Source organism: Carlito syrichta, unplaced genomic scaffold, assembly GCF_000164805.1.
Source record: "Carlito syrichta isolate Samal-C Ts95f unplaced genomic scaffold, Tarsius_syrichta-2.0.1 Scaffold306750, whole genome shotgun sequence".
Lineage (NCBI taxonomy): Eukaryota > Metazoa > Chordata > Mammalia > Primates > Tarsiidae > Carlito > Carlito syrichta.
The window spans coordinates 187,741-199,510 of NW_007250846.1; the positions used below are offsets into that span (position 1 = coordinate 187,741).

General features: G+C 38.1%; 1 pseudogene; it reads right to left on the reverse strand.

Annotated features, from left to right (window-relative positions):
- Positions 1 to 10,201, reverse strand: part of LOC103265680 — a 111,674-nt pseudogene extending 101,473 nt beyond the window's left edge.
- Positions 10,202 to 11,770: the final 1,569 nt, after the last annotated feature.

The following is an 11,770-nucleotide window of genomic DNA, read 5'->3' on the forward strand; positions in this document are numbered from 1 at the left end:
GTCGTGGCCGGGAGCGGCCACTGCACTCCAGTCTGGGCGACAGAGTGAGAGCCCAACTCAAAAAAAAAAAAAAAAAAAAAAATTCTTTGGTCATTTGATTCATAGCTTGGTGTAGTGTAAGGTTTTAAAAATACATATGTATGCATGTGTGTGGCATATTGTTTTACTTTATAAATATGTTTATAAAATATATGGGTGTATACATATATATACATACATGTGTGTGGTATATTGTTTAATAAACATTTGTAGCATAATAGTCTATTTGAGACTATCATTTTAAATAACAGTTGCCATAGTCTAAAAACATAAATACCCCTCATATCTCTGTGTCTTATTAAAATGAAATAATGTTTTGCCTCTTTCAACTCAATGCCAATTTGGAAGGCACTCTGTTCCACATAGTTATTAAAGGACTCAGTCACTATCCTTCTACATATCTAATGGCTCAGTCATCATGGACCTTCGTGTCTCTGCTTCTAGTTGACTGATTAAGGAGAGAGAAAATGAGTGGACCCATGCCCAGATTTTTTTTTTTCTTTTTCTTTTTTGAGTTGGAGTCTCACTTGGTCGCCTAGACTGGGGTGCAGTGGCCGCTCCTGTCCACCGCTGCCTCGACCTACTGGGCTCTGGCGATCCTTCCACCTCAGCCTTCCAAGTAGCTGGAATTACAGGCATGCACTACCATGCCCGGCTGATTTTTTGATTTATTGTAGAGATGAGGTCTCGCTGCCCAGGTGGGTCTCGAACCCGCGGGCCCAGGCAATCCATTCACCTCAGCCTCCCAAAGGCGCGGGATTACAGGCTGAGCCACCAAGCCCGGCCCATGCCCAGATTTTAAGGGGTAACACTAGAAGTGGTATACGTTATTATGTTGTTATTTTATTGTCCAAAACCCAAACATGCCATCACTTAGGGAAAAAACCCTGGGAAATGTAGTCATTTGCAGGACAGAAGAAAAAATAAAGTTTAATGATAAAAATATTAAAATAAAGAAGAGGAAAAAGTTAATACAGCAATCCTTAGGATGGAGAGTCTTGTCTAGTTGATCAGAAAAAGAATGTGGGTTGTAGTTGAGAATACATCTATGACTGAAAAGAGATCCAAGATCCCCAGCAACCTGAGTGACAAGAGCTGAGCTTGTCCAAGCAGAGCTTTTTCAGTCAGTAGACCTTGAAGAAGATTTTTACACATCAGGCTAATCAAGAATGGAAAAGGCTTAACTACATGTAATATTCCCTCAATTGCAGCTTTTGATGACAGTCAACTTCACAATTATGTAGTGTTAGGGTACGGACAGGGTGAGGGTGGATGGATGGAGAGGTGGAGGGGGGTGGGATGCAGCACCGGTAACCCAGAGATCCGATTAAATGCAAAGAATTGCAACACACAGAAGGGAGAGAAGAAAGGATTTAAGAAAAGTTTACCCCCCAACAGACAGAGAGCAGGCCTACACTCTAGGTGAGTGTGGCATCGTAGCCCCCTAAAGTTCTGGCTTAAATCCTTTTCCTTGGAGATGTTACAATCAGGTAGATGTGACTGCTGTGACTTCCTTATCAACCACCTGTGGATGTCTTGGAGAACCTGTGAAACAGAGACCCACTAATGTCCACCCACATTATTATAGCCCCTAGAGAAGGGCATGACAAGGATTCTAATTCTCCTGCACCTTCCCGAACGACATTCATTAGAGCTAATGGAGGGTGCACTTCCCCTTATCCCTAGGTATTTCCAGTGGGTAGCTTTGGGGGATCCTTGGCTTCCCTGTAGATAATGCCCAATTTACTGGAAGATTGAATCCCCACCTGCTCCCCTCTGAGCGGTCAAAACTTTTGTAATTACTAGTTTCATGACTTTTACAATCCTTACCCAATGCATAATGTCTTAGACCTTGTAAATTTCCTTTACTCTAGGCAAGTTTGATTGCCGCTCTGAGATACCTCTGATACCTGGCAACAGGAAGTCTGTTTCTGAAAAGACAAAGTCGGCAAAATTAATTTTACCTAAAATGTGCATTTCTCCAAAAGCATAGCTTCTACTTTCTCATCATTGTATTAAGCTTTAAGAACAAGATGAAAAATGGCTTCCTGCTCTCCGTTTATCCTTTCACGTAGCAGAGAGGAGCAATGGCAAAGATTACAGAAAGGGACTATTAGCTCCATTCAATGGGTGTGGATGACATAGCATATTCTGTTACATTCTTTCAATATGTATAAATATATAAACATATATATATATAGAGAGACTGTCAGTGAGTCAGTGATGTTAGACCATTATATCAGTTTCTAGTAGCAATCATGGGTGGACTGAGAACCAAATTTCCATTGTTAGGTTGAGAAATACTGTATAAGGAATTTTCTTTTTCAGAAATACACAATATATACATGTGTATTACATATTTTAAATGTCTAATTAAAAGAAAGCTTATGTTAAGACAACTGCATGGAAAGACCCTCTCTCTGCATCTCCAATATTTTTTATTAATGCTAATTTAAATAAAAATATAAACTATGGGTGGACTTTTTCTATATTTTTTCTAATCAAGTTTTGTATAGGTCTCTAGACTTTGTTTTTGATTTTTTGATGTCTTTTAAGGCAACATCCAGAAATAGTTAAACTTATTACTTATATATTAAATGTTTTTTTAAAAGGCTGATTAAATTTCTAGAGCCTTGGAGAAATTCTAGTATCAAGTGTCTTCAATTCTAATGTTATGTGAGAAATGTTTTCCTAGAAAACACAAATGACCTTTATTTTTTGTAATGTACCATTAGAATAGAAAATATTACTGTGTTCTATTCTATATCACAAACAACCAAATATAGCAATATTTAATGAAATGTACCAAGGTGATATTTTAGCAATTTTAAAAAATTACCATTCTTTACTATATACTGAATAACGTAATTCTTGTTCGAAGGTCATGACAAAATAATTTTATATTCTTGAAGAAAAGCCAAACTGTATAATTTTTCTAATAAACTTTTATATCAATTATTAATAACCAGAAAAATGATAGAGATCATTTTATTCTAAATTTCAAAATGATTTACACCTTTCAAAGATAGATGAGACAACGTGTAGCACATGTTTCATATTCAGTTAAGTGCTTTAAATTTGGGGATTTTGGGGTCAGTTTTATAATTCTGATTCTCAGAGGCATATTAGTGGAGTCAAAAATTTTCTGGAAAAATAGAGTTGTTGTAGTGTAAGTTTGTAAAACTTGTCCAGGATAATGTCTTCCTTAAGGTGTACAGTTATAGTGAAAAGGATGTTTTCTTTTGATTTCTTTTTTTGTTATACTTGTAGTTGATACATAATACTTATACATATTTATGAGCTACAGAGTGATGTTTTGATATATGTATACAATGTGTAATGATCAAATTAGGATAATTAGCACATCCATGACCCCAAACATTCAAAATCCTCTCTTCTAGCTTTTTAAAAATATACACTAAATTATCCTTAACCATATCTACCCCCACAGTGCTACAGAGCACTATAGTTTATTCTTCCTACCCAGTTATAACTTTGTATCCATTAACCAATCTCTCTAGTTTCCCTTCCTCCTCCCATTTCCAGCCTCTAAAAACTTTAATTCTGCTCCCTATTTCAAGGAGTTTTTTTTGGGGGGGAGGGTCCCACATTTTAGTGAGAAAATGTAGTATTTATCTTTCTTTGCTTGATTCATTTCACATAACATTATGTCTTCAAGTCTTATTTATGTTGCCACAAATGACAGGATTTTACTTTTTACAGATGAGTATATTTCATTGTGTATATGTACTACATCTTTTTTATCCATTTATTTGCTGATGAACACATAGGTTGATTCTATATCTTGGCTATCTTGAATAAAGTTTATTACTTTTTAGTTTGATAGTCCCATTTGTCTATTTTTGCTTTGGTTACCTATATTTTTTAAGTCTTACCCATAAAATATTTGCCTAGACCAATGTCCTGAAGCATTTTCTTCTAGTAGTTTTATAGTTCAGATCTTACATTTAAACTTTTAATCCATTTTTAGTTTAACTGCATATATGGTGAAAGATAAGAATCTAGTTTCATTCTTCTGCATGTGGATATTCAGTTTTTCCAGCACCATTTAGTGAAAAGAGTGTCCTTTCCCTAATGTATGTATTGTTTGCCTTTGTCTAAAATTGGTTGAACATAAATGCATGGATTATTTCTAAGTTTTTTGTTCAGTTCCATTAGTCTATTTGTCTGTATTCATACAAATAAGATGCTGTTTTTGTTGTTATAACTTTGAAGTATATTTTGGAGTCTGGTAGTGTGATTACTGCAGCTTTGTTCTTTTTGCTCAATTGCTTTGGATATTCACGGTCTTTTGTAGGTTCTGTACAAACTTTAGAATTGCTCTTTTTATCTCTGTGAAAAGATGTCATTGGTTTTTTTTTTTTTTTTTTTTGAGTTGAAGTCTAACTCTGTTGCCCAGACTGGAGTGCAGTGGCTGCTCCTGGTGACCGCAGCCTCGACCTGCTGGACTCCGGCGATCCTTCTGCTTCAGCCTTCCAAGTAGCCAGAATTACAGGCATGCGCTACCACGCCCGGCTGATTTTTTGATTTATTGTAGAGATGAGGTCTCGCTGCCCAGGTGGGTCTCGAACCTGCGGGCTCAGGCAATCCACTCACCTCAGCCTCCCAAAGGCGCGGGATTACAGGCTGAGCCACGGAGCCCGGCTGTCATTGGTATTTTGATAAGAATTGTGTTGGATTTGTAGATTTCTTTGGGTAGTATAATCATTTTAACAGTATTAATTCTTCTAATACACGAACTTGGGATGTTGCTCCTGTTTTTGTGTGTCCTTCCAATTTCATTCATCAGGGTTTTATAGTTTTCATTGTAGAGATCTTTCACTGTCTTGGTTAAATGTATTCCTAAGACTTTTTAAAAAAATTTAATTTCAAATATGTGGGCTACAATTCAGGATTAAGTATACAAATGTTCATTATGTAGGTACCCTTGTTGATGAGCTATGCCCTCCCTCTAGCAGTTTCCCACTACTGCCATCCCGCCTTCACCCACCCCTGGTAGTTTCCCACTACTGTCAATTCCTTTTTTATAGTATTATTATAGTTCAAGGTTCGCTTATGCGTGAGAACATGGGATACTTGGTTCTTTGTTTCTGTGATATATCACCTCAGTATTGTATCTTCTAAGTCCATCCAAGTTGCTGCAAAATTCAAAATTTTGTATTTATTTATGACTGCATAATATTCCATCATGTATATGTACCATATTTTAAAAAAAATCCAGTCCTCTTTTGACGGGCAGCGTGTTGTTTCCATGTTTTTGCTATTGTAAATAATGCTGCAGTGTTGACATGCATGTGCAGGTATCTTTTTCATAGAGTGATTTGAGTTCCTCCGGGTATATTCCCGGTAGGGGGATTACAGGGTCATATGGGAGGTCAATTTTTAGATCTTTTAAGAATCACCACACCGTTTTCCACTGAGGATGTATTTTTTTAAATTTGTTTTTTGTAGTTATTGTAAAGACGATGATTTCTTTGATTTTTTTCCCAGCTAGTTTATTATTGGTGTATAGGAATGTTACTGATTTTCACATGTAGCTTCATATCCTGCATCTTTACTACAATTTTTTTATCAGTTTAAAGAATGTTTTTGTTGAAGTCTTTAGGTTTTTTACATATAAGATCATGCCATCGGCAAAGAGGGACAATTTGGCTTCCTCTTTTCCAATTTTGATGATGTATTTTTTTTTAATAATCGATGTTTTTTATTTTTATATTGTGGGGTACAGTTAAGGGTTAGGTATACAAATATGCCTTGTTCAGTCACCCTTGTTGATAAGAGGTGTCTCCCCATCCCCAGACAGATATTGACTGCCGTTAATCCCATCTCCCTTCCCCTCCATAGTTTCCCACCACTGTCAGTTCTTTTCTTATAGTATTACATTGGATGCTCAAGGCCCACTATATGAGTGAGAACATGTGATACTCAGATCTTTGTTTCTGTGAGAGGTCACTCAGTATTATAGACTCTAGTTCCCTCCAGGTTGTTGTGAAATTCATGATTTTGTTCTTTTTTATGACTGCATAGTATTCCATAGTGTACATGTACCACATTTTTGAAATCCAGTCCTCTTTTGATGGACAGCATGGCTGCTTCCAGGTGCTTGCTTGTGTGAACAATGCTGCAGTAAACATACGTGTGCAGGTATCTTTTTAATAGAGTGATTTGAATTCTTCAGGGTATAATCTCAGTAGGGGAATTACGGGGTCATGTGGGAGGTCGATATTTAGAACTTTTAGGAATCGCCATACTGTTTTCCACAGAGGTTGCACTAGTTTGCACTCCCACCAATGGTGTAGAAGTGTTCTCTTTTCACCACACCCTCTCCAGCAACTGTTATTTTTTGAGTTATTGATAATTGCCATTCTGACTGGAGTTAGGTGATATCTCAGTGTGGTTTTGATTTGCATATTCCTGATGATCAGTGAGGTTGAACATTTCTTCATGTGTCTGTTGGCTGCTCAGATGTCTTCCTTTGAGAGGTATCTGTTCATATCTTTTGCCCACTTTATAATGGGGTTGTTTGTATTTTTCTTTTCTTTTCAGCACGTATGAGTTCCTTGTAGATCCAAGATGTTAAGCCTTTGTCAGACCTGGAGTTGGCAAATACTTTTTCCCAGTCTGTAGGCTGTCTCCCTGCTCTCTTGATGGTTTCTTTGGCTTTGCAGAAGCTTGTCAGTTTAATGAGGTCCCACTTGTCTGCCTTATCTCTTATGGCCTGTGGGTTTTGGGTTTTGTTCAGGAATTAGATGCCAGTTCCAATTTCCATAAGGGTATGTCCTGCATTTTCTAAGGTTCTTATGGTTTGAGGTATTACATTTAGGTCTCTGATTCATTTAGAATTAATGTTGGTATATGGGGATAGAGAGGGGTCTTGTTTGAGTCTTCTGCTTGTGGTCAGCCAGTTTTCCCTGCACTATTTACTGAGGAGGTTCTCCTCTGCCCAGTGGTGGGTGGTGGAGGCTTTGTCAAAGATGAGTTGGTTGAGAAATCGAGGTTTTGCTTCTGGAATCTCAGTTCTATTCCATTGGTCTGTATGCCTGTTCCTGTACAAATACCAAGTTGTTTTGATTATTGTAGCTTTATAGTAAAGTTTGAAGTCTGGTAATGTGATACCACCTTTGTTTTTTTTGCTGAGGATTGCTCTGGCTATTCTTGGCCGTTTGTGTTTCCATATGAATTCCTGTGTTGTTTTTTCTAGGTCTGAGAAGAATGTTGCTGGTAATTTGATGGGTATTGCATTAAATATGTAGACTGCCTTAGGTAGGATGGACATCTTCACAATGTTGATTCTTCCAATCCATGAGCATAGTGTATTTTCCCACTTGTTTGTGTCATTTTTGATTTCTTTGAGCAATGCTTTGTAGTTTTCATTGTAAAGGTCTTTCATGTTTCTGGTTAGGAAGATGCCAAGGTATTTCATTTTTTTTTGTGGCTATTGTGAATGGAATTGTGTTTTTTATTTGGGTTTCTGTTTGTTTATTATTGATGTGAAGAAATGCAATTGTCTTTTTCACATTTATTTTATATCCTGATACTTTTCCAAAGTCCTTTAGCAGTGTAAGGAGGTTTTTGACAGATACTCTTGGGTTTTCAAGGTACACAATCATGTCATCCACAAAGAGAGATAACTTGACTTCCTCTTTTCCTATTTGGATACCCCTGATTGTCTTCTCTTCTCTGATTATTCTAGCCAGGAATTCCAATACTATATTGAACGGGAGGGGTGAGAGTGGACATCCTTGTCTTGTTCCAGTTTTCAGGGGAAATGGTTACAATTTTTGTCCATTTAGGAGTATGCTGGCTGTGGGTTTCTCGTAGATGGCTTTTACTATTTTGAGGTATGTTCACCTGAAAATTTATTTCCCATCCTCTTCCTTGAGTCTGTGAGTATCCTTTCTAGTGAGGTGAGTCTCTTGAAGGCAATAGATTGTTGCCTGGTGATATTTATCCATTTTGCCATTCTATGTCTTTTCAGTGGTGCATCTAGTCTGTTCACATTCAAGCTAATTATTGAAATGTGAGAGTTGATCCCTATCATAATGTTCTTACAGAGTTGTTGTTGTTCTTCCTGTTTATGTGTTGTCTTTCTTTTGGTTTTAGATTTGCTTCATGTGTGGTTTTAATCTTTTGCATGTACTCTTGTGAAGAATGTTGTTGTTCTTTTTTCCTTTTCTTCTGTGTTCAGCACTTTCTTAAGTGTTTCTTGTAGAGGTGGTCTGGTGGCAGTGTAGGTTCTTAGGGATTGGATATCTGGGAAAGATTTCAATTCTCCCTCACTGATGAAGTTCAGCTTGGCTGGGTAGGTTACTCTCGGTTGAAATTGTTTATCTTTTAGAACTTTGAAGATAGGGCTCCAAACTCTCCTAGCTTGGAGGGTTTCTGTAGATAAATATGCTGCTATTCTAATTGTTCTTCCCTGGTAGGTAGTCTGACCTTTTTCTCTTGCTTCCTTTAGGATTTTTTCTTTTATACCTACTTTGTTTAGGTGAATTATTATGTGTCTGGGAGTTAGTCTTCTCATTTATTGTCTTGCAGGGGTTCTCTGAATCTCTTGTACTTGAATTTTTTCATAACTGATGTGATGAGGGAAGTTTTCTTGAATGATTTCATGAAATGTTTGTTCCATTGTGACCTCTGTTTCTCTTTCTGCCTCAGGAAGGCCAACTACTCTTAGGTTTGGGCTCTTGAAGTAATCATTCATCTCTTGAAGGTTTTGTTCTGTCTTTTTGAGCTTCTTTTTTATGTTTTTGACAGTTTGGGTTTGTTCTGTGTTTTGGTTTTCGATCTCTGATATTCTTTCTTCTGCTTGGCTAATTCTGCTTCTCATGCTTATTAGTTTGTTATTTATTTCCATCACAGTATTCTTTACTGCTGTTATTTCTGACATCAGCTCCTTCCTATTTTCCTCTTGTCTCTCCTCAATTTTTAAAATTCTCTCTATTAATATCTTGATGTCTGGGTTTGTTCCATGTGACCAGTCATTCTGGGGGCTCTTCATTGTTTGTGTTCCGAAGTCTGTTTTCTCAGTGTCTGAACTCCCAAGGGTCTGTGTGAGACCTATATTCTTCTTTTGGTTTTTCTTCATTTGTGTGGCTTTTTCCCTCCCTACTTTTTCCTTCCCTCCATGTCACCATCTTTTTAAATTCTGTTATTCAGGGTTAGAGGGGTTGCTTTTACTTCTGTTTGTTCAATCTCCTATTCTTCTTTATGTATGTCCTCTTACTTTGTTCAGTTATGGAGTTGCACTGTAGATTGGGGTGCAGTTTTGAGATTTACTTAAGGGGGGAGCTCTGATTCAAAAGCTGTCTGCAGGTCCTGGTATCCACTGAAAGTTGTATGGATAATCTGAAACCTACTTCCCACTCCCTTGGAATCTGTCCATGCAGTGGGGTTGTAGGTTTACTCCCTGAAATAAAATGAGGTTATCAGAGGGAAGAGAATGGAGCAGACAGTGAGGGGATGAGGGGGGAGGAGAGACAGAGGAGTAAGGGGAAAAACAGACGAGTGTACCAACAAATGGAGAGACAGACCTAAACTGATGCAGATAAAAACATTAGACCATGGCTATAGACTAACCAATTCCCATACAAAAAACCCTAAAACATAAAATGATGCTAACATACAAGCTATCCAACCTTCTTATTGGTGTGCTGTTCCTCTATACGAGGATATGGTTTACAGAGAGGAGAAAAGAGAAGAAAAGAAAAGGAAAGGAACAAAACAGTAGGAATAGAATCAAGTCAGTAAACTATCAGAACCAATCAAGTACACTCTTAGACTTTTCATTTACTTCCAATGTCCTTTCAACTCTGATTTCTAACTGTCTTCTCAGGCTGGTAAATTTTTTCACAGTTAGGGTCAGTTGCTCCTGGCCTGCTGTGAAGGGCAGTTCAGATCACCACTCAGTACATCACTGCCCAGTTCACCACTCAGATCTGGCCTGTGTCTGTTTATCAAGCTTGTTTTTCCCATTTTGGTATTGTTACCTTGAGTCGCCAGCAGGTGGTGCTATGTCACTGCTCCAGATGGTCTTTATCTCAGCTGCTTGCCCCAGAGGGAATGGAGCCAGACAGAAGCTGGACATGGGAGCCTACCTCAAGGCACACGGGAGGAGACCCATGGACTGGCAGGACGTCATGGTGATAGTAGAGGTGGCAGCGATCTCAGCAGATCTTGCTTGCAGGGACTTCAAGGTCTGAAGTCATGGATCACCTCAGGCACGAGTGGTGTGATGTCCAATGGCTGCCACGGAGGCGGCAGCAGCGGCGGAGTCTGCGGCTGCAGAGGCTGCCCAGACCACCATAATGCTTCAGCGGTGTCAACAGTCGAGCTCTGTGTGAAGAGCAGGCTGCCAATGATGGGATCCACAGCCCCCAGGGAGAGAGCCAGAGTCCTTCTGTGTTCTCCTTTGTGGAGGGTCTCATAGACTAAGCTGCCCCGTCGCCATCTTGTTGGAAGCCCAATGATGTATTTTCTTCTCTTCCCTGCTTGCTCTGCTCTGACTAGGACTTCCAATGCTATATTGAATGAGTGTAAGAGTGGTGAAAGTGAGCATCCTTTTCTCCCCCTAAAATTCCATTTCTTAGAGAAAAGACTTTCAGGTTTTCCCCATTCATTGTGATGGTAGCAGTGAGGTTGATATATATGACCTTTATTGTCTTGAGATAGGGTTCTTCTATGGCTAATTTGCTGAGAGTTTTAATCATGAAGTGACACTAAATTTTATAAAATCATTTACCTGCATATGAGATAATCATATAGCTTTTGTTCTTTATTCTGTGTATGTGATGCATAACATTTATTGATTTGTGTATTTTGAGCTGTCTTTGCATTACTCGAATAAATCCCACTTGATCATGGTTTATTGTCTTCTGTGCTATTGAATTGTGTTCACTTATTTTATTGGGGATTTTTTCAACTATGTTTATCAGGGATACTGGCCTCTCTATGTATTTTTATTGTGTCTTTATTTGGCTTTGGCATCAGAGTAATACTGGTCTTGTAGAATGAATTAAGAGGAATTTCTTATTTTTGAAATAATTTGAGGAGAATTGATATTAGTTCTTCTTTAAAAGGTGAGTAGAATTTAGCAGTAAAGCTATCCAGTCCTGGGCTTTTCTTTGTTGAAATTTTTTTTTTTCAAGTATCTTTGACTTTATTTATTTTTATTTATTTATTTATTTTATTTTAAAGATGTGGGTTACAATTCAGGATGAGGTCCATGGAAGCTGGACTGGATAAAAAAATGTGGTATATGTACACAATGGAAGATAGTTTTTATTACTGGTTCAATCTCATTACTCATTACTAGAATGCTTGGTTTTCTATTTTTTCTTGGTTCAATCTTGGTAGGTTTTTTTATTCTTTTTTTTTTTGAGTTGGAATCTCACTCTGTCACACAGACTGGAGTGCAGTGGCTGCTCCCGGCCACCACAGCCTTGACCTGCTGGGCTCTGGCGATCCTTCCACCTCAGTCTTCCAAATAGCTGGAACTACAGGCATGTGCTACCACACCCAGCTAATTTTTTGATTTATTGTAGAGATGAGGTCTCGCCAAGTTGCCCAGGTGGGTCCACTCACCTCAGTCTCCCAAAGTGCAGGATTACAGGCTGAGCCACCAAGCCCGGCTTGGTAGGTTTTGTGTATCAAAAAATTTATCCCTTTCTTCTAGGTTTTGAAATTTTTTAGTGTATAGTTTATAATAGTC